The sequence below is a fragment of the Lactuca sativa genome, chromosome 5 (genome assembly GCF_002870075.4).
Source record: "Lactuca sativa cultivar Salinas chromosome 5, Lsat_Salinas_v11, whole genome shotgun sequence".
Classification (NCBI taxonomy): domain Eukaryota; kingdom Viridiplantae; phylum Streptophyta; class Magnoliopsida; order Asterales; family Asteraceae; genus Lactuca; species Lactuca sativa.
The window spans coordinates 172108857-172130162 of NC_056627.2; the positions used below are offsets into that span (position 1 = coordinate 172108857).

Here is a 21306-nt window from a genome sequence, read left to right on the forward strand (position 1 = left end):
CACAAACTCATAATTTCCATAACGCGTCCTGAACGCTGTCTTCTAGACGTCCTCATCCCGCACCCTCACCTGATGATATCCAGACCTCAAATCGATCTTGGAGAAACAAGATGATCCCTGCAACTGATCGAACAAATCGTCGATCCTCGGCAACTGGTAACGGTTCTTGACCGTCAGCTTGTTCAACTCCCGGTAATCAATACACATCCGGTGTGAACCATCCTTCTTCCTGAAAAACAGGATAGGCGCTCCCCACGACGAGCTGCTCGGCCGAATAAACCCCTTCCCTAGTAGCTCCTGAAGCTGTGAGGATAACTCTTGCATCTCTGGAGGTGCAAGGCGATAAGGCACCTTAGCGATAGGCGCAGCCCCCGGAACCAAATCGATACTGAACTCCACTTGCCTCACAGGAGGCACACCCGGCAAATCCTCGGGAAAAACATCCGGGAACTCACGCACCACCGGAACCTCCTCAACTGAACTCGGCCTCTCGGAAGCCACTCGCGTATCCATCACATACGCCACAAAACCCTTACAGCCCTGCTGTAGACACTGCCTTGCTCTAGCGGCTGAACAAAACGCTGATCCTGATCGTGTACCCTCGCCGTATACCGAAAGAACTCCCCCACTAGGGTCTCGTATGGTCACCAGCTGTCGCTCACAGTCAATAACCGCACCAAATCTGCTCAACCAATCCATGCCCACAATGACACAGACATCACCCATAGCAATAGGAACCAGATCAATCGGGAACTCAACACCGAAAATCTCAACTACGCAACCTCGGAGAACCTCTGTGGCATATATCACCCTCTCATCAGCTATGGAAACTCTCAGAGGCTGACTCAACGCCTCACGACTAACACTGATATGCTGACTAAAAGCCAAAGATACAAAAGACCGACTCGCACCCGAGTCAAATAACACCAAGGCAGGTACATAATTCACAAGAAAAGTACCTACGCATAACATAACATAAGCATAATATCACAACATCAAAATAAATACATGAAGGAATACCTACCAGCCACGACATCGGGCGCTGCACGGACCTCCTCCGTGGTCAGTTGAAAGGCTCTCCCTCGTGCCCTTGGCGCCTCGGCCTTCACCAGCCGACTCTCTGTAGCTCTGATGGCGGCAGGGGTAGATCCCTGAGGTGCTCCCTGAGATGACCCTCGCAACTGCGGACACTCTGCCTTCCGGTGTCCGGTCTGATTGCAGTGGAAGCACACTGCAAACCCTTTGGGGAAATCCTTGGCCATATGCCCCTCCTTGCCACATTTGTAGCAAGATCCCGCTCTGCAAACTCCATCGTGACCCTTGCCACACTTCCCACAATTGCGGCCCTTCTGGCTCCCTGGTTTGGGATCAGCGGGTTTGGCCCGCTTGGCTGCCGGCTGAGACTATGTCGGTCGCCGATCCCTCCCCTGAGACTCCGCATCCTCCCTGGCCTGAGTCTCCAGCTCAATTTCCCTCTTCCGGGCATTTGCCTGAAGCTCAGCAAATATCCGGTACGAGGAGTTCGCCGCAAACTCCCGAATGTCTTGCCTCAAAACACTCAAATATCGGCTCATGCGTGCCTGCTCAGTGGACACGTGCTCAGGGCAGAACATCGCCCTCTCATGGAACATCCTGGTGATCGCTGTAACTGACTCAGTACCCTGCTTGAGGGTCATAAACTCCTGTACCAAACGCTCCCTCTCCACCTAAGGAACATACTCATCTCAGAACATGACAGTGAACCTCTCCCAGGTCACTATCGCAAGCTCAGCAGGCGTATAATGCGCCGTCACAAACTTCCACCAGTCCTTCGCTCCCAAGCGAAGCTGGTTCAGCGCGAACCGAACCTTCAAATGCTCAGGAGATGAGCAAGTGAAGAAGCCCCCCTTTATATCAGATATCCACCTCATAGCTGCCACCGGATCCTGGGACCCATCAAACTCTAATGGTTTTATGTTGCTGAACTCCCGGAACAGCAACGCATCACTGATGTGTGTGAACTCAACTAGTTTTAAACCTACTTTTAATTATCAAATAACACACAAAAGGCAGTGAACCTATCAACTGTGGTATAGCTAAATAAGCAGGGTATCGAACACAGGGAACGGCAAATTAAACTAAAAACTAATTTAATCTAAGTTAATTAAAAAGCAAGGGTTGTTCTCTAGTTTTACAAGACTAGAAACTTACTAATTATTACTAATTTAAGCTAGAAAATAAAGACTTTGACTAGATTCAATAACGGAGAAGTACTTCTATTTAGTTCAACTTAATTGATCCTATGGTTGATTTCAAGGTAAAGTGCAATGGATTAATTCTTTTGCTAGTTACCGATTCAATTGATTAGTTCTGTATTCACTTCATTAATCCTTAGCAAATAAATCAATTTAAACAATGGCCAGTTGTCTATTTCAATTAAATTTACTAGATATAATATTCGGGTTAAGTTAGACTTGCAATAGTTAATTAATTTATCCTTTTAATTAACTTCTTGTTTAATGGTCATCTCACAAGCTTGCACATAAATTTACTTGATTTTCTTATTAATTCTAGTTTCATGTTCACTACACTAGACATATGACAAAAAGTGTTCACTAAGCATATGAGATTGATAACTAATAGATGTTCATGCTAATTAATTATCTCCCTATTAACAGAAAATCAATTATCATTCACACACAAGGTTCTTTAGCAAGCTAAAATAACTAAATTAACCAACATAGAATTAATCCTACCAAGAATCAAACCATACTACCAATTTCGTATCCCCAAATAGAAGTTTAAAGGGTTTAGCTCATCATTGAAATAAAATTCAGCAAACAAACAGAATCTAAATGTTCAAACATAGTAACTAAACACAAAGATTTAAGAAGTATGATAAATTTTGCCTCAATGCTCCTTCGGAATTGAACTCTAGCTCGCTTTGACGATCTCTAAGGGTCCTCTGGCTTCTCAATCGCAGCAAAACCTCTCTGAATCGTCCCAGAACTCCTCCCTTTCGATCTTTGGAATTATCTTTAAATAAGCGGTCCGACTCGTCGAGTCAAGTGGTGACTCGTCGAGTCCCTCTCACATTCCCCGTATTACGATAACTATCTGGGATCCCGAATCATTATCCTTCTGATTCCTTGACCGGACTCGTCGAGTAGCTATCTGACTCGACGAGTAGAAGCTTTCTTTTAATGTTTTTTCTTCTTCTTCATTCCACTCTCGAGCTCCTAACCGCTCCTCTTGCTTCCTTTTGCCTCCGAGATTCATATCTGGACTGAAAAACATAAGTTAACACTTTTAAGTACCTTTTGTCCATAATATGCAATAATTTAGCTAATATATGAATAAAAAACTATACTAAATACACACTAAATATGCACATATGAAAATACCCCACACTTGTCTTTTGCTTGCCCTCAAGCAAAACTGAATTTTAACACATTAGAATTATGTATAACAACTCCAATCTAACCCAGCCATTATGCCAAGACCGCAACGCATGCATTTGTGTCTAAAATTTTTCCTAAAAAACCCCCATATTCCAAATACTCACAATCCTCATAAACATTCACCCACTCACCCCGAACTATGCTCATTTTATGCAACCCTCCGAATCCATCCACAGAAAACCTCTTTACCCTCAAGGTATTTTTAATTGAGCAACCCAAGCATACATATTCTAGAAAATTACAATTTTTTCGATACCACTATGAAATTCTTTGAATTCTTCACTTTCTTGATAATTTGATCTTTGCTATCTTTGAATTCACCAACTTGTATTGACTTTTGGCATCTTCAACTTTTTGGATTTCTTGGAATTTTGATCTTTTGATCTTCACTTTATTTGCTCCAAAATTGTTACAAATTTTCTTGTAATTCTCTCTTTTTTTTTTTACATGTATACCTCACTATATATTTTTTTTTCACTCAAATCCCTACATGCTTAAGCAGGGACGCTCAATCTCAACCTTTATTGGCTAATGATAAAAAATTTCCTGGATACATTTCAAGTTTAGGCTGCTAAACATATTGCATCCCTCAGGCTGAGCAAGATCGTGTTTTTGTCCCATGATTTCACTGGAATAAGGAAGCCACAAATGCACTAGAACGTGTATAGGCTCAACTAAACATTTGGGTTATCATGTAATTATCAACACAACTCTAACATGGAATCCTAATTTTTACCAAAATTTTCTAATTAAATCCTAAGTAATACTTTTGGTATGCAAATTTTTTTTTAAAATTGACTATTATGTAACCAACCCCCTACCCCACACTTATGTGATGCAATGCCCTCATTGCATATGATGCATAAAAACATAAAAAGAAACTAAAGAGGGAATTGGAACAAACTCCCCTGGGATAGCAGTGGATAGGTTGATCACTCTCATTTAAGCTCCAACTTCAATCAACTTTAGACATGGTAACATCTCATCCATGCCTTGGGTGTCTCGTCTCGTGTGGGTTGCTCCAAATACGCGGAAATCAGTGTAAGATCTTTAAGAATGGAAATGGAAGAATAAGTGAGCAAGTGGAACAAGTAGCAGCATCAAATCAGCAGTCCGTCGGTATAAAAAGTGAACGACTCGTCGAGTCTTATGGTGGACTCGTTGAGTACCAGCGCGCCTTCTCAGAATATGTAGAAATACAAGGCGACTCGTCGAGTCAGCTTAGTGCACTCGTCGAGTAGGCCACTGAACGAAAAACTTGGTATTTTGCAACTGTTTTAGCCTCTAAAAACGTCTCTAACTCTTCCCCATGTTTAGAATCAATTGCTCATACCCCTAAGGACCGGACTCGACACTTTGACGTTAAAGTTCCGCTTCCTTGACTCGCTTTCACTCGTGATAACATCCATGCTATAACTCTAAACCATCCTAAGCAAGCAATCCTAATCCAATCCTGAAAAATAACTAAAGTATACAATCATTAAACGCAATAAAATCTCAAACAATTCATACACACCAAATAAGAATAAAAACAAAACTAAAATTGTTTAATTAAAACACAAAAATCAATCCTCGTCCTCCTCATCATCATTGGCGGCTCCACTTCCTCTGGCTCCACTTCGTCTCGCACCAATCACCTCATCCCAAGATGGAATAAAGGGGTAATTTCCACCATCAATATGTGGGATATGGAAGTGGTCAAAAAGTCGTATATGGGATTGGTTGCTAAAGTTAAGCGCCCTCGCCATTTGATCTTGCATCCGCCTCATCTCTACATTGTACCAATCCATTGATACGTCTTCATTCTCGACCGGAATCACTGGCGGCTCGTCCTCCACATCCCCTTCTCTTCTTGATCTCACCCTCCTTCCCGGTGCTTCGGGACCAACAACGGGGTCATCATTTGGGATGGCATAATGGCCACCACCATAGTCTTCAATAATCCGTGCTCTTCGGAAAAGAATGGGATTAAACGGAGGTGTAGGGATCAATGTCATTAAGTTCCACGCACCGCGGTTCATCAACCCGAATGAGTTAACCAATCGGGTGACAAACATCCCACCATTAATACGGGAGGTTTTGCGATCCTTGACCGCACCCTCCGAAAGGTATGAAGCTATACACCACGGGATGTTGCAAAAGACGTCGGGTGTAATTATACTCCATAAATAGAAGACGTCAAGGTTGGAAACCTTGTCATCATCTTTTCTTTGATTGATGGTGGAGGAAATAAGGCAGTAAATGAGGCGGTGAGTTGGGGATCGGATGCTCCCTTCCTGTGCAGACTTCGGGATGTAAACTTTATTTCCAATGGTATTCCACCAACCCGTGCTTGTAACTCCATCGGGAAATGCCATATGTGCTTGTGCTAAAAAGGCCTGAAAGATGTTTGTTGAAACCAAGGGCTGATCGTAGATCCCTAGTCGGCAGGCAAGATCCACTACCGAGCATTGACGAAATTCTCCCCCAAGGCAAAAACTGAAGCTTGTTGGGTGAAAGACATCCACTTCCCCCGGTGAAAGACACCGTGGAGAAAAACTCCAAACAAAGCTCTAAATAGACCGGCTCTTGTATGCGGAAGACCCGGCTCCACCCGTCGCACACCATAGTTTCGCCATTATAATGAAACTCCTTTAAAAGATAAGGAGCGAGTTCCTCCTCATAACGAACACTTTGCAACCATTCCCAGTCGATCCGGTTGGGCACATAGACCTCCTTCTTCTTAATATCAGCCAACTTCTTCTTCCATTTCCGCAACGTTGAAGCAGACTCGATTTGTGGGAAATTTAGCCACGGAAAATCGCCTTGGTTGCCACTGGAAGTTTGCCCCCTTATGAACATGATTTCTGCAAAACAAATACACAAAACCCAAAAAAAAATAGAATATAATTAAAAATTGCCTTCTATTTGTAACTCGACTGGACTCGTCGAGTCCACAGTTGACTCGGCGAGTCGCGCAACCTACACGAGTCAGTCGACGGGTCGCATGAAATTGGACCATAAAACCTGTAATTTCTGTCAAGGGTTTTGTTCAGGGACTTCCTACTAAGTAATAAGGCCAAAATAAACGTTCAAAACAACAATATTCATGAAAAATCGAAACCCTAGAATTTCATTACTTTTCAAAAACGAGTTTTTCATGCAATTGCAGGTATAGATGGCCTTATAATCACATTCTTACTAAAAATCAAGAAGAAAGTTGTTACCTTTTGAGTTTAAACCTTGAGAAATTGGAAGAAAATTTGAAGAAAACTTGAATGCTTGAGAGAGAGTTTGAGAAAGAGGTACCCGACGAGTGTGGTGTGGAAACTGAATCTTAGGGTTAAAACCCTATTTACCAGATGTAAAAGTAATTTCGAAGTTATTTTTTTTTTTTTTTGTAAATAAAACCGACTCGTCGAGTCAGGGTCAGACTCGGCGAGTCTAGTCACGCAGTCAAAGATTTTCTGAAATCAATATATACTCGTCGAGTCAGGGTCAGACTCGGCGAGTCTCTTGTAAAACATTACTGATTTTCAAAATTTTGTTATTTATTCAAAATCTTTTCACCCCACCCTTAAGCTAGGCACACTCTCAAGCAGACATGCCCGATGATTTGGAAGATTAAGATTTAAAAACGAAGGGAAAATAAATAAATAAAAAGAAAACTAAAAAGAAAGCGAACTCTATATAACGGGTTGCCTCCCGCCAAGCGCTTCTTTTTGAGGAGTCATTAGCTAGACTCCTTCCCATCTACGTTTTGTCATCTTCGATCATCGGGAACGCACGCCTAACTTTTTGTGATTTGTACTTGGTCTTGTAAGCATGGATCTTTTTCTTGTAAGCCCTTTTTAATGCATCCCTTTTTCTTTTCATTGCCTCATCTTCAGCTGCTTGGGCTTCCCTTTTTCTCTTCTTCTTTTCCAACCCATTCTTCTTTACCTTTTCTTGCACTTCCCTCTTTTTGAATGTAATCATTTCATATTTTGTAATGGTTCGTGCTTTAGGTTTAGTAGTGAATGGTTGATTAACTTCCACTCTGCTTCCCTTTATGTCTTCATCCTCTTTTGTGCTCAATTCTTCTCCAAATGGCATCGTATCAAGGCATGCCACATCGGCGTGTTGGACCTCCATTCCTTTTACTTCTTCTGCCGATTGTTCTTCCAAAGAATCAAAAACAGTAACTGAACCCAAGGTATGTGAAGAACTATCAACAAACAAATCAGCTTTGGTCAAGTTTTTATCCAAATCGACTGGACTCGTCGAGTCCATTATGGTGACTCGGCGAGTCTGATCGGGTTCCATCAATCCTGGAGTGTTTTCTGAGTTGGCTCCTTCCAGTAGCTTTTCTAGATCCTCCAAGTCTTTGTTAGCATCTTCAACTCCTTCAGAGTGTAGCGTGAACTTACTTGGGTCTTCTTTTAGTAAAATTTCAAGCTCTTTTTGTAATACCTCATCATCCAATTGGATAAATGAGATTTCTTCTCTCTTTTCATTTTCTTGCTTGACTTCTGGAATAGCTTTAAACATCACCGACTCATCACCCACTCTTAATGTCAATGTAGACTCACATATGTCAATTAGGGCACACACGGTGTTTAAGAATGATCTTCCCAAAATAATTGGTATTTCGGGGTCTTCTTCCATTTCCACCACCACGAAGTCTACTGGAAAAATAAACTTGTCCACTTTGATAAGGAGATCTTCACAAATGCCTTGTGGATGAATTATTGTTTTGTTTGCCAAATGGATTCTCATATTTACCGGCCTTGGTGCTGGTAAATTCAGCTTCTTAAAGAATGAATAGGGCATCAAATTAATGCTTGCACCTGAATCAGCCAATGCTCGTGTAGAAACTTCATTACCAAATTGGCACGGAATTACTATGTTACCCGGATCACCCTTCTTCTCAGGCAGCTCACTCATCAATATCTCCGCGACTTCAGCCAAATCCTTCCTAGCAGCAAAAAGGCCTTTAAGCAAGTTAAAGTATTTAGGAGTTTGGAGCATTGTTTCCACAAATGGCATATTGACTTGTAAAGCTTTAACATGCTCCATGAAGGTTCTATAGGCTTGAACTTTTTCTGCAGGCATGGCTCTGGTTGGGTATGGCAAAGGAAGATTGTATGGCTTTAGAAAACTGGCAGTATCTTCATTCCCGACTGGACTCGTCGAGTACATGAGAGTGACTCGGCGAGTCTGGTCGGGTTTTTCTGGTTCTGGTTTTTCTTCCTTTTCTGCCTTCTTCTTGGAGACCCTTAGTGCTTCTGTAAATTTTTCTTCACCACTGGAGGTTATTACACTCACGTTCTCCATTCTTGGATTGGGCTCGGTGTTGCTTGGAAGTTGACCCGGTCTTCTTTCATGCACTTGATGTGCAAGCTGTCCCAGCTGTTTCTCAATGTTGAGAATGGAAGCTTGCTGATTCCTCAACATGTTCCTGGTTTCTTGCATTGCTACATCGTGATCATTATGTCTTTTCTCGGACGCGGTTATGAACCTTGTGAGTATATCTTCTAAATTTGCCTTCTTTTCCGTCACCGGCTCTTCCTTTTGATAGAATCCCCTCTCCCTCTATTTGTATTTCTCCTCCTTAGCCTTTTTATACTCTTCGTATGGGAGCCATTCCTTCTTTGGTTTCCTCCAGTCTTCATCGTATCTATCGCCACTGGAATAGAATACTTGAGCCTTTTTATTTCCATTCTCGTCTCGATCACAACCCTTGGTAAGATGGGGGCCGCCACAATTTTGGCATCCTACCCTAATAGCATGGATCGTTTGATCCATTTTCGTCATTCTTCGGTCTAGGCTATTGAGTTTAGCTATTACTGCTGCCATGCCATCGTTCATCGAGTTTACTGCTCCACGACTCACTTCATTCCTCGGATTGTGGTATTCTCTAGAATGCTTAGAGAATTCTTCAATTAATTCCTTTATTTCCGGAGGTGGCTTTCGGGTGAGCGGGCCTTGTGAATCGAGTAGTTGCCTTGTGGTGACATTAACTCCATCATAAAAGATGGAGACCTCTTGTTGGCTATTAAGATCATGGTGTGGGCAATTTCTAAGTAGGCTCTTGTACCTTTCCCAAGCTTCATAAAGAGATTCTCCGGGTTGTTGCTCGAAGTTGGCAATGGCTTTCTTTAGCTTGGCTATCTTGGAAGGTGGGCAGAAATAGTCAATGAACTCTTCTTTCATCTTGGCCCATGTGGTGACCGATCCGGGAGGGAGTGACTTCAACCAATCTTTTGCAGCGCCTTTGAACGTGACAGGAAGCATTCGAAGAAGCTGGGTCTCGCGTGGAACATTAGGCACGTTGAAGTAATCGGCCACATCATTCACTTCATCCAAGTGCTTATAAGCGTCTTCATGATCTCTCCTGTAAAAAGGGATCTCCTTGAGTTGAGCGAGAATATGGCCCTTTAGCTCAAACGTAGCGGTTGCGGGAATTGCGGGTTGCACAAGTCCCGGCCCGGTGTCATCACGCATCCTTTTCTTCCACTCCCCCATGGGGACTTCATCGATGTTAGCCATAGTGATAGCTAACTCTTCTTCGGAATCGGTTTCGTGTTCGGAAATATGCTCTTCTTCTTCCTCGGTCTCGTACTCGATATCTTCGTGAATTGGTTCTTCAATTGTTAATGAGGCACTGGATGCTCCTGATTTGCTGCCTTTCTTCTTGCTGAAAACGGATTTCAAGTTCTTGAGTGGTGATTTCTTTGAAGTTGCGGTTTCTCCTACGGCTTTTCCCTTGCTTCTCTTTAATGCGGATTCCGGGTCTTCCAAAGGTGGTACTAGAGGTGTGTCCGATCCTCGGGTCATGAAACAGCTGGAAAAAAAACGAAACAAAAGAAACGAAACGCATAAAAGGAACAAAAACGGAATAAAAATAAAGACTAACATAGCGATGGACTCGCCGAGTCGACGCGAGTGCACTCGGCGAGTGCAAGGCAAAAACAGAAAAGAAATTTTTCTAGTAAAAAAAAAACGGAATTGTAATAAAACAAAGTCTACTTACTGGATTTGCTTTGTAAATAACTTTGTGTAAGGTAAATCCTACACAAAGGATCGATTAAACTAGACTTTATTATTAATTTTAGAACCGTTCCCCGGCAATGGCGCCAAAAACTTGATGTGTGTGAACTCAACTAGTTTTAAACCTACTTTTAATTATCAAATAACACACAAAAGGCAGTGAACCTATCAATTGTGGTATAGCTAAATAAGCAGGGTATCGAACACAGGGAACGGCAAATTAAACTAAAAACTAATTTAATCTAAGTTAATTAAAAAGCAAGGGTTGTTCTCTAGTTTTACAAGACTAGAAACTTACTAATTATTACTAATTTAAGCTAGAAAATAAAGACTTTGACTAGATTCAATAACGGAGAAGTACTTCTATTTAGTTCAACTTAATTGATCCTATGGTTGATTTCAAGGTAAAAGTGCAATGGATTAATTCTTTTGCTAGTTACCGATTCAATTGATTAGTTCCGTATTCACTTCATTAATCCTTTGCAAATAAATCAATTTAAACAATGGCCAGTTGTCTATTTCAATTAAATTTACTAGATATAATATTCGGGTTAAGTTAGACTTGCAATAGTTAATTAATTTATCCTTTTAATTAACTTCTTGTTTAATGGTCATCTCACAAGCTTGCACATAAATTTACTTGATTTTCTTATTAATTCTAGTTTCATGTTCACTACACTAGACATATGACAAAAAGTGTTCACTAAGCATATGAGATTGATAACTAATAGATGTTCATGCTAATTAATTATCTCCCTATTAACAGAAAATCAATTATCATTCACACACAAGGTTCTTTAGCAAGCTAAAATAACTAAATTAACCAACATAGAATTAATGCTACCAAGAATCAAACCATACTACCAATTTCGTATCCCCAAATAGAAGTTTAAAGGGTTTAGCTCATCATTGAAATAAAATTCAGCAAACAAACAGAATCTAAATGTTCAAACATAGTAACTAAACACAAAGATTTAAGAAGTATGATAAATTTTGCCTCAATGCTCCTTCGGAATTGAACTCTAGCTCGCTTTGACGATCTCTAAGGGTCCTCTGGCTTCTCAATCGCAGCAAAACCTCTCTGAATCGTCCCAGAACTCCTCCCTTTCGATCTTTGGAATTATCTTTAAATAAGCGGTCCGACTCATCGAGTCAAGTGGTGACTCGTCGAGTCCCTCTCACATTCCCCGTATTGCGATAACTATCTGGGATCCCGAATCATTATCCTTCTGATTCCTTGACCGGACTCGTCGAGTAGCTATCTGACTCGACGAGTATAAGCTTTCTTTTAATGTTTTTTTCTTCTTCATTCCACTCTCGAGCTCCTAACCGCTCCTCTTGCTTCCTTTTGCTTCCGAGCTTCATATCAGGACTGAAAAACATAATTTAACACTTTTAAGTACCTTTTGTCCATAATATGCGATAATTTAGCTAATATATGAATAAAAAACTATACTAGATACACACTAAATATGCACATATCAATCACCACCTTGCGGCCTCGCGACAGCAATCGCTGCGGTGGCCGCTGCAACAGCAGCCTCAGAAAGAGCGGCATAACGCTCGTCGAAGGTCTCAATCAGCATGGTCTTAATAGACCCGAACATCTCTGGTATCTCTGCCTTGATGGCCGCAGCCACCTCCTCGTGGATGATCCGGTGGATCTCCTCATCACTGGTATCACTCCTCTCAGGAATCAAACGTGTCCTTACCATGATCTACCTCTGAAATACAACATACGAAAAATTAGAACCCCTTCGAGCATACTCACACTCGACAACTCATTCCTCCTTGATCCTTGGTATTCCAAAGATTCTTACTTGGGTTGTACACCGCTTCGATGCTTTCAGTAGTACGGGCCCAATACTACTGTCCACACCGTATCTGAATACATCCCAAGTCCTCCTCTTCGGATCCCAAATTCCAAGTACTTTATCATGCATAGATCACTCTCTAATAGATCTCTCATAAGCCCCTCACTGCTACCTACTCACTCTCAAGCATCTCATAGCAGCTCACCTCTTCCTAGGCTAAGGCATCACAAATCAGGCCACTCTAGTCCTAATAGGAATACCTAGCCTACTCTAACATGTGAATACATCATATCAATATCAATAGCACATAACATGAGGGTATTTTGGGAAATCACCGTTCGGGCGCGGACTGATCGTACACACAACTCTGCTCTACGTTTCTTTTCAAAATCTTTTACTCTTTTTGAAAATACTTCTCAAATCCTCAGTTTGAGTTCAAATACGCCCGAAGGTGTACTCGAATCCCTCAAACCAAGGCTCTGATACCAACTGGTAACACCGTGAATTTCAAAATAATTTTTCGCAAATTATAAAAACATTTCTCATTTGATTTTCATAAAACATTAAGTTTAAATCCCAATTCACATCATACAAAATCCCAAGATCATATATATATCGAAAATCCCATGCGTGTGTACAGATCAAGCCGGCGTCTTCCCGCGGTCATCGCTAGTACCTGAAACAACAACACTAACACTATAAGCACAAAGCTTAGTGAGTTCCCCAAAATACCACATAAACATATATTAGCCACTCGAGGCTATAACTGTATGGGTCCGTGCACCCAAGCTCTGTGAACCCTCAGGTTCTAACTCTGGGAACCTTCCGGTTCCAACTCTATAAACATGCACAACATAAATCACATAGACATCATGCAGTACAACACATAGCATACACATAACATACACATACTCTAACACATAACTCTAATTACCTACTCAAGGTAAAGTATAGTGAGAAGACTCACCTCGTGTATCTCGATAACTCGCGAATCCTGGAAATCACTCGTGCTCGATCCTTCGAGCTATAATCCTCCTATAACATCATATATCTCTTAATTAACACTTTTACCACTAAGGCTGACTACCCCTATCAAGTCAACTCTGGTCAACGGTCAACTTTGACCGGACTCGGCGAGTGCATTAGGGCGACTCGGCGAGTCTATACATATTCACCAACTCTCTAGGATTCTCTTTTGACACGTTGAGTACTCCCCTGACTCGACGGGTTCCACCTGGCACGAATTGCGGGGCCACCACGACGCGACTCGCCGAGTCTCAAGAACAACTCGGCGAGTCCCAGCTCGACTCAGTCCAACTGTCAACCCTCACTAACTCTCCCTGACTCACTGAGTCAACCCTTAACTCGGCAGGACCACTCGCTGAGTGGTTAAGGACAATCTTCATGCTACTCGCCGAGTCTATTCTTCAGACTCGGCGAGTCCATGCCATGCATCAACTCAAACTAGTTTCTGAGGTCAGATCCGCACCATCCACTCATAGATCTGGCCCTCCTAAGCTTATTCATCACGTAAAGTCCATATCTTGGTTACCATACAACACCTACAAGGCTCTTTTTGGAGAAATAACCTCTAAAATGGCAACCCTAGCCTCCAACCCAAAAGGGAGGACATAAAGCATGACATTAGGGACTCTCTGGACCTACTAAGGTCCAGATCTAAGCACCATAACCCCATGGGACCTCTCACACTTCCAATACAAAGCAAATAAGGCATGAAGAAACCCTATATTTGACCAAATCAAAAAAATACGGAAATGAGCTCTGAATGATACCTCAAGAAGCCTCCTCAGATGAAATGAAAGAAGATCCCAGCTCCCCAACTCTTCTAGCTTGACTTTCCTCTTCCTTTCTTGCAAAAACACACAAATTTGGTGAACAATAGCCTCTTATCTCACTCACACGAATCCCTCAGCTGCTTTGGTGCTCTCAAGACCCAGGTAGCCGCAATGAAGGGCCATAAGGTCCTTTAAATAGGGCTTAGGATCAGGAATTTAGGGTTTCATTAAACAGCAAGGACTCACCGCGTCCATTCCTTGGACTCGTCGAGTCCGGGCACGAACCCGCGTCCTGAACCGCGATCCTACTCGGCGAGTTTGAGCTCCAACTCGCCGATTCCCCTCACAAAACTCCAAAAATATAAGCATAAAAGATACCTGGAGATCCGGGGTGTTATAGTTTTGGTTATTTGTGATTCCACTTGAGGATTCCACACTATTGGGGCTAAGCTCTTAAAGCTTGAAGACATCAAGCTACACCAAAAGGTATGTCATCTAACAAGTCTTGGTAGCATAGTTGCCTCATATTATGCTAGTTAGGATTAAAGCCTTGGAAAGTTCTTATTTGCATGTATAATAGAGAAAACATATATCCAAGGTTTATAGGGTTGCATGTACACCATAGGAGTGTTAGAATGCTCAAAACCCATCATCAACAACCAACCTGTGACTCATACTATAAGTCCAAATTAGTGTAAAAGACCTTTTTACCCTTCTAAAGCTTGGCCCAAAGCTTAGGCCCAAACTAGATGACTAAAGGCCCAAAATCCAAAACAAACATCTAAGGCCCAAATATGGCCCAATTTTCCATATTAGGCCTAATTCCTTTCGTGAGCCTTCACCAAGAAGGACCATCAAAACAAAAGACCAAACCATAAAATCCAGGTCGCCCAACATGGCCCAAGACAATCTGACTCCTAAACCGAAGCCCAAAACGAAGAGGCCCAAAACTATTGCGTACGCGAGTTGTACTACGGAGGTACGCTTAGCGTACACGAGGCTACATATAATTCATCATTAGGGGAGGATATTGGGTAATACCCTCGCAAGAATCAATTTCTTCGTAAGTGCTTAATGGCTTAAGCACTTAAGCCCAAACATCAGATCCATGATCCAAATGCACTCCAGGGTCATAAAAGTCTCCAACTTTATGACTTTAGACATCCAAAAAGTCCTTAATTCATGGTCTTAATCCATTAAGACCTTCAACAAGAAGCATGGAGCCAAACTTGCTAAAAGGATGTCATTTTTATGGCTTAGATCCCATCATAGGGTCTTAAATGACAACCCAAAACGACCAACACCATACATGCATAGTAATGGGACTTTTGGGACAAAAAGAACATTGTAAAGCTACAAAAATGAGATCCAAGCAAATAAAGCATAAAGGTAACAACTTTTTACCTTCTAGAGCTTCCCAAGAAGGTACTGATCCAAGATCGAAAAGATTGCTTTAACTACTAATCTCCTTAATGCAACTCCTTCTTCACTAAGAACCCAAAGAACACACTATTAGTTGAAGACACTCTCTTATGGGGTTAGGGTTTGCTAAAAACAACTCACGGGCTAGGAGGTTGAAAAGATGAGGCTAAAAGATACATAAAGGTGCTTAAATACCCCACAAACCCTAAAACTTAGGGTTTCTTTCGGACAAAAGTACGCCTAGCATACACATGTGGCTGATTCATCTTCAAATTGAATAAAGTTATTAGTGTGTGACCTTCCAACATGTTCAAATTAATATATGGTATTGAAATAAAATAACACATGATGGTGTTATACATATAGATACTCAAAAATCAAGGTAAGGAACCAAAAATAAACGTATTGTTTGCCATTGTTCATTAGCTTTGTGTAACTCTTCCTCAGAACTCACCTAAACCTCCCACCATGCAATTGCAAAGAATCTAACCATCAACCACAAAACCCTAAATATGTCAGTCAATTTCAATTACATATGAATTCCAAAAAAAAAAATTATCTCTAAAAATTGAGCTCGATAGAAAATTTATTAAATTAAAGCGAAGAAATAAACACACCTTAGGATCATAGAGACATCAACAATCGCTTCAATTGAGACGATGCTAAATGTTTCGGCATCAGAGAAACTTAGGATGAAGTCAACATGAACACACCTTCAAAAAGCCGTTGTAATTTCGGGTCTTCAAGGTTCAAAAAAGACGATACTTCCCTGGTCTTCTTCTCCACATGTGTCGATGGGTGTGGGGATTCGCAATTTCAGAGGATTTGCATTTGATATAAAGAAAGAGAGGGGAGAGCGATGTAATCTGTGATTGGAAGATAATGGTGGTCAATAACTGATGGTGATAAATAAGAGGCACTATGGAGTGCAGAGGCCAAAATCGATCAGCTTCAAATAAGCCACAAGCCGATGAACAATAACCTCAGCCGGTTAATGTTCATAATTAAGCCTAACATCTTTTAATGTTATATATAATAGACGAATATATAGTCTTATTTTTTATTAAGTCCAAAACCAAACCATAAATTTTCTTTTTCAATTTTGAAATATTATTGTTTTTGTTTCTAGATCCGATAGTGGCTTTTGTTTTCAGTTTTCAGTTTACTTTTTGTTTTTAGTCCTTTTGTATTTATAATTGTGTTTATTTACTCATATTAATAGAATTTGAAAAACCCAAAACTCGTTAAAATATTTATCAACATATTCCAAATAAAAAAAGTAAATAAATACTTTGTATTATTAGAACTAAAAAATACAATCAAACACAACAATCGGTATTCAAAAAGTACATTAACTAATATGAAAAGAAATACACAACGTTATTTATTCTTCACTATAATTCTTTGGTAAAATATCCGATATCATGCTATCCACTTTATTTTTATTTTCAACATCACTGCCCATTGTTAGGTCCGAGTGTTAGTTTTGGGGATGAAAATTTGACCCACAAATTAACTACCTGGAGGTACCCGTCCCTAATAGGGCAAAGATTCCATTGTTTTAATGCATAACGGCACATGGACAGGGAGTGGTTTTACATACTATGCAGTTTTTGAAAGTGATTGCGCTTTGACAGCTCATTTCACATCCTCATTTCGAGATGTGCTAGAAGGCTATAAGCAATAATGTCGTATACTATATTTTGGTTTTACATACCAAATCACAAAAACGAAAATGTAAGAAATCGATATCACAAGAACGAAAAGCGTTTGTGTATACAAACATGTTGTGTGCATAATGATGTTCCATAAGGTCCTCTCTATTGATCAATGATTAAGTACGTAATTCTATTTAAAACAGAAAACTATAAGTATTAAGTTAGAGAAAAAAGATACAGTCCATTTATATATTTCTGTTTGATTTTGTTATTTTCTTTCTTTATAAGACAAATAACCACTTCAATCTAAACGTAATTATTCAGTTTAAAAACTACCACAACGTATAGAGCGTCGGTCAATGGTTTGGTTTTTCAGTTTTAACTTTTAGGTTTGGTTTTCTTACATACTTTTATATTTTAGTAACCACTACCAACCGAAATTCCTATATAAATTCAATTTGTTCAGATCAATTTAAACAGCAAATTACAACGTCCAAAAAATTGAACAATTTTATTATATCTGAATAGAAAACAACTATATTCCTTATCGATATGGTTTTAACATTTATTTCTCAATATGTCTGACGGATTATTGAAAATGTTGTGGCACCAACTTGTACACGGCGAAACGATATATACATAACGTTTTTTACAGATTAAAAAAAGGGACGTAAAATAATTCAATATGATATACACATAATGTTGGTGGGGTTAGTGAGTGGGGCGGGGTGGGTTTGAAGACACACGAACTCAAAGATATTGAAAGGTGGAAATTAGACACGGAAAACTAGTGGTCTATTTTTGTGTAATGTATAAAGAGAGTACTCTGATGATATATATATATAATGCCTAGTGTTTTAAATGCTTGACAAGATTGAACAAGTTAACTATTTTTCTGACATGCTTTATAATTCTTGTCTGTTTCTATCTTTTACCAAAAAAATAAAAAAAATTAAAATTAAAATATAGTTTTCGCTCCTGTGGTACATATATTTTTAGTCCATTTTTAGAATTTAAGGCATGGTTTATCCCTTTACTTTATAAAAATTGTACATGAGGTCTATGAGGTTGTTATCGTCTAATATGCTCCTTTAAATGCATGAAAAATGACCTTTATGCCAATATTCATATTTTGAATTGTACTTTGACATTTTTTATACCATAAGGGACCATTTCTATAAAATAATTAGAATACAAACCTAAAAGGATTTATACTCCCCTAACATCACTCTCCCTCCACTCTACCGCATCCACATACCTTTGCTGTTCCCCAAGCTCTGATCCTCTTTCTCCGATGGATATATAGTCAAAAACTCTATCTCTCAAACCTTTATCAAAACCCTAACTCTAACCATAACCCAAACCTCTGGTCGATTCCTCTAATCCTCTCTCATCCTCGTAGTTTTGACCCTTGATTCTGCTTATAACGTCATTAAGGACTTCATAGAAATTGGCTTTCATTAATCCGAAGTTTTCCTTGGACTCGTCGTAGCTCTAGCGACGGCAGTCCAAACTCCGTACTTGCACATAAACTACAACGATATGTCATGAAGAGGGTTTGAGGTGAAACGTACATTGACAAGATATATTGATAGTGAGCCGAAGGTTAAAGATAACCTTTTGTTGCATGAAGGTCCTGACAGTCTGAGTCTGAATATGAGAATTGCATATTTTGTCGCCACTCGGTTAGAGTAGTTTTGAGTTTATGTTGAGAAAAAAAGAGACCGAAGATCTAGTGAGGTTATTAAAGAGGGAACAATGATTAGGTGGTTTTGCTTAAGTTTATTTCTTGATTAAGTTAGATGTGTGGATTCTTTAGCCTAATATTTTACTGCATAACATTTATTGTAATTAGCTTTCGAATATGCTAGAATTGGTTAATAAAAGAAAATATGTAGAATTTTGAAATTTTAATTTTTCTTTAGGATCATCTATGTGAATCCATTTTCTTTTTTGGTTTTTAACATTGAGATGTATAGTATATAAAATGACACTGTTGAATTACGATGTCGTTGGCCAAAGACTAGCGATGTTGTTGGTTGGTTACTGAGGTGAAATTTTTGTTGCCGGTGGTAATCGTAAAAGAGTGGTGGGGTTTCATAACTAGGATTACAAGGGTAAGGGCCTTAAGATCATATAGAAAAAGTAACATATAGGTTTTTAAATTTAATATCCCAAGTGATGAGAATAGGATTTGATGAAGTATTGAACCAAATAAAGAAATGAACACACAAAGTAAATAATTTTGTTTAAGATCTACTATGTACGGAAGCAATCTGAAGTATAAGTATGTGATGAATGAACTTGCATAGCTAATACTTAAGACTACAACACTATTTATAGGAGATAGTGTTATCAACAAACAACAAAATATATACAGTGTGACTTCAACATCAAAGTACATAGAAAATGTGCCCACCGAAATACAAAAGATATACCGAAGGTGTGTAACCTTTTGTATGGAGCACAAGTCTTCTATACGAATATAACATACAAAATCTAGAGACTAAGTCTTCGACACTTCAACACAACATATCTTCTACATTCTTCCCCTTTTGTATTATATAAAAAAATCTTCACTTTGAGCTCAGAGACCATTGAAGAATGATCCTTATTTCTTGAAGAAGGATATAAATACTTGACTCAAAGTTTGCAAAAAAAAAACCAAAACATTGTTGATTTGTTGACACAAACATTTCTCCTTCAAATCTATGTAGAACATGAACTTCTTATGAACATTGTTTTGCTTCTTCCCAAAAAGACAACCCCTTCGGTTTCAATACAATTTCACCATCTGCATATTGATCGACATTATCCAGTTAAGTAATAGGTTTATCAACCCTCCATTAAAACTCTTTGGCTAACTCAAAATCTATTAAATCCATTTTAGTATAGTAGTATAAAAGATATTTTTTGACATGCATGAAAGTTATGTTGTTGATATAGCCTTATTTAATAATATATTTTAGGCCATTATCTTAATAAATTAATCAAAAATGTTATATTTGGAGATATATGATACTTAATATGCTTTGAAATGTTTAATGATAGGTAAAATCAGAGCTGAGATGCAAAAGGAAGCAAACGGAGCTGAAATAGACAAAAAAATAGGAAATCACCACAAGACGCGCCGCGCCTCCTTATAAGATACTTTGTGCCCCTTTAGTACAACAAAAAATTCCAAAAACTTCTATGTTGGTTTCTTTTTTTTGTGTATTCAAGAAGTAAGCCCTATCATCACGCCGTGGTGAGACCTTTACCACGTCAGGGTGTCGCAAAAACTATAAATATACGAGATTCTCAACCCTAATCGATTTGCAGCCTTTGGCAGCCTTTGAGCTATATTTTTTTTACTTCATTTTTTATGTCATAAACCCTTTAGGGTTAATTTTGAAGTTAGAGAGTCGACTTGAGCAAGGATTTGAAGATTCGAGCACTATTTGCATCGAGATTTCACTTCGGGTTTACTTGATGATCATATCTCACAATCTTTTGGTGATGGCTTTTTGCTTTAGTTTATTGATTATGGTGTAAAAACCTTTACTTTCGTGTCATGTAAATGAAGCCTCGTTAATTGTTTTGATTTCATTAATAGGATTATGTGAGTTTCCTTAGTACTTATGTTCGATTGATTGTTTAGATATCGTGTTAAATTTATAATTTTTATTACCTATTGTTGAGTTATGTGTAGGTAAGAGGACTAATCTAATTAGATTTATCTTGAATCTTAATTAGTTTATGACCATTAAACTGTTAGGAATACAGATTGATCAATTCCTAGGATTAGGTAATATTAATTGTTATCTTGACTATGTTAGAGAGTCATATATCCATGTTATGTGCGTTGATTTATTGCTATTGCTATAATAATTGATTTGAATCACTAGATCATATCATTCAAAGTTAAAATATATTTAATTAATTATGTGTTCACTAATTGCATAATCTATGTGTTAGTTGTTCCTTAATTATTAGTACTAGGAAATCCGACCAAGATAACTAGTCATATTACAATTCGGTGATCAACTCATTAATCCATTACACTTCTAATGAATTAAACATAGAAACTTAGGGGATTCTATTATAGTGAAAGTACTTCTTATCCATTGTTTTAATTAGTTCTTTACTCCATTTGTTTAATGGAGTGTTAAAGCAAATTTAATTT

The 21306-nt window shown here is 39.2% G+C and overlaps 1 long non-coding RNA gene across 1 annotated transcript; it reads right to left on the reverse strand.

Annotated features, from left to right (window-relative positions):
- Positions 1-11333: 11333 nt before the first annotated feature.
- Positions 11334-16474, reverse strand: LOC128126241 (uncharacterized). The gene is made up of 3 exons (XR_008224016.1): positions 16101-16474; positions 11944-12175; positions 11334-11823 (listed from the first exon to the last, which is right to left on the reverse strand). It is a non-coding gene; the product is annotated as an uncharacterized LOC128126241 (long non-coding RNA).
- Between the last annotated feature and the right edge of the window lie 4832 nt (positions 16475-21306).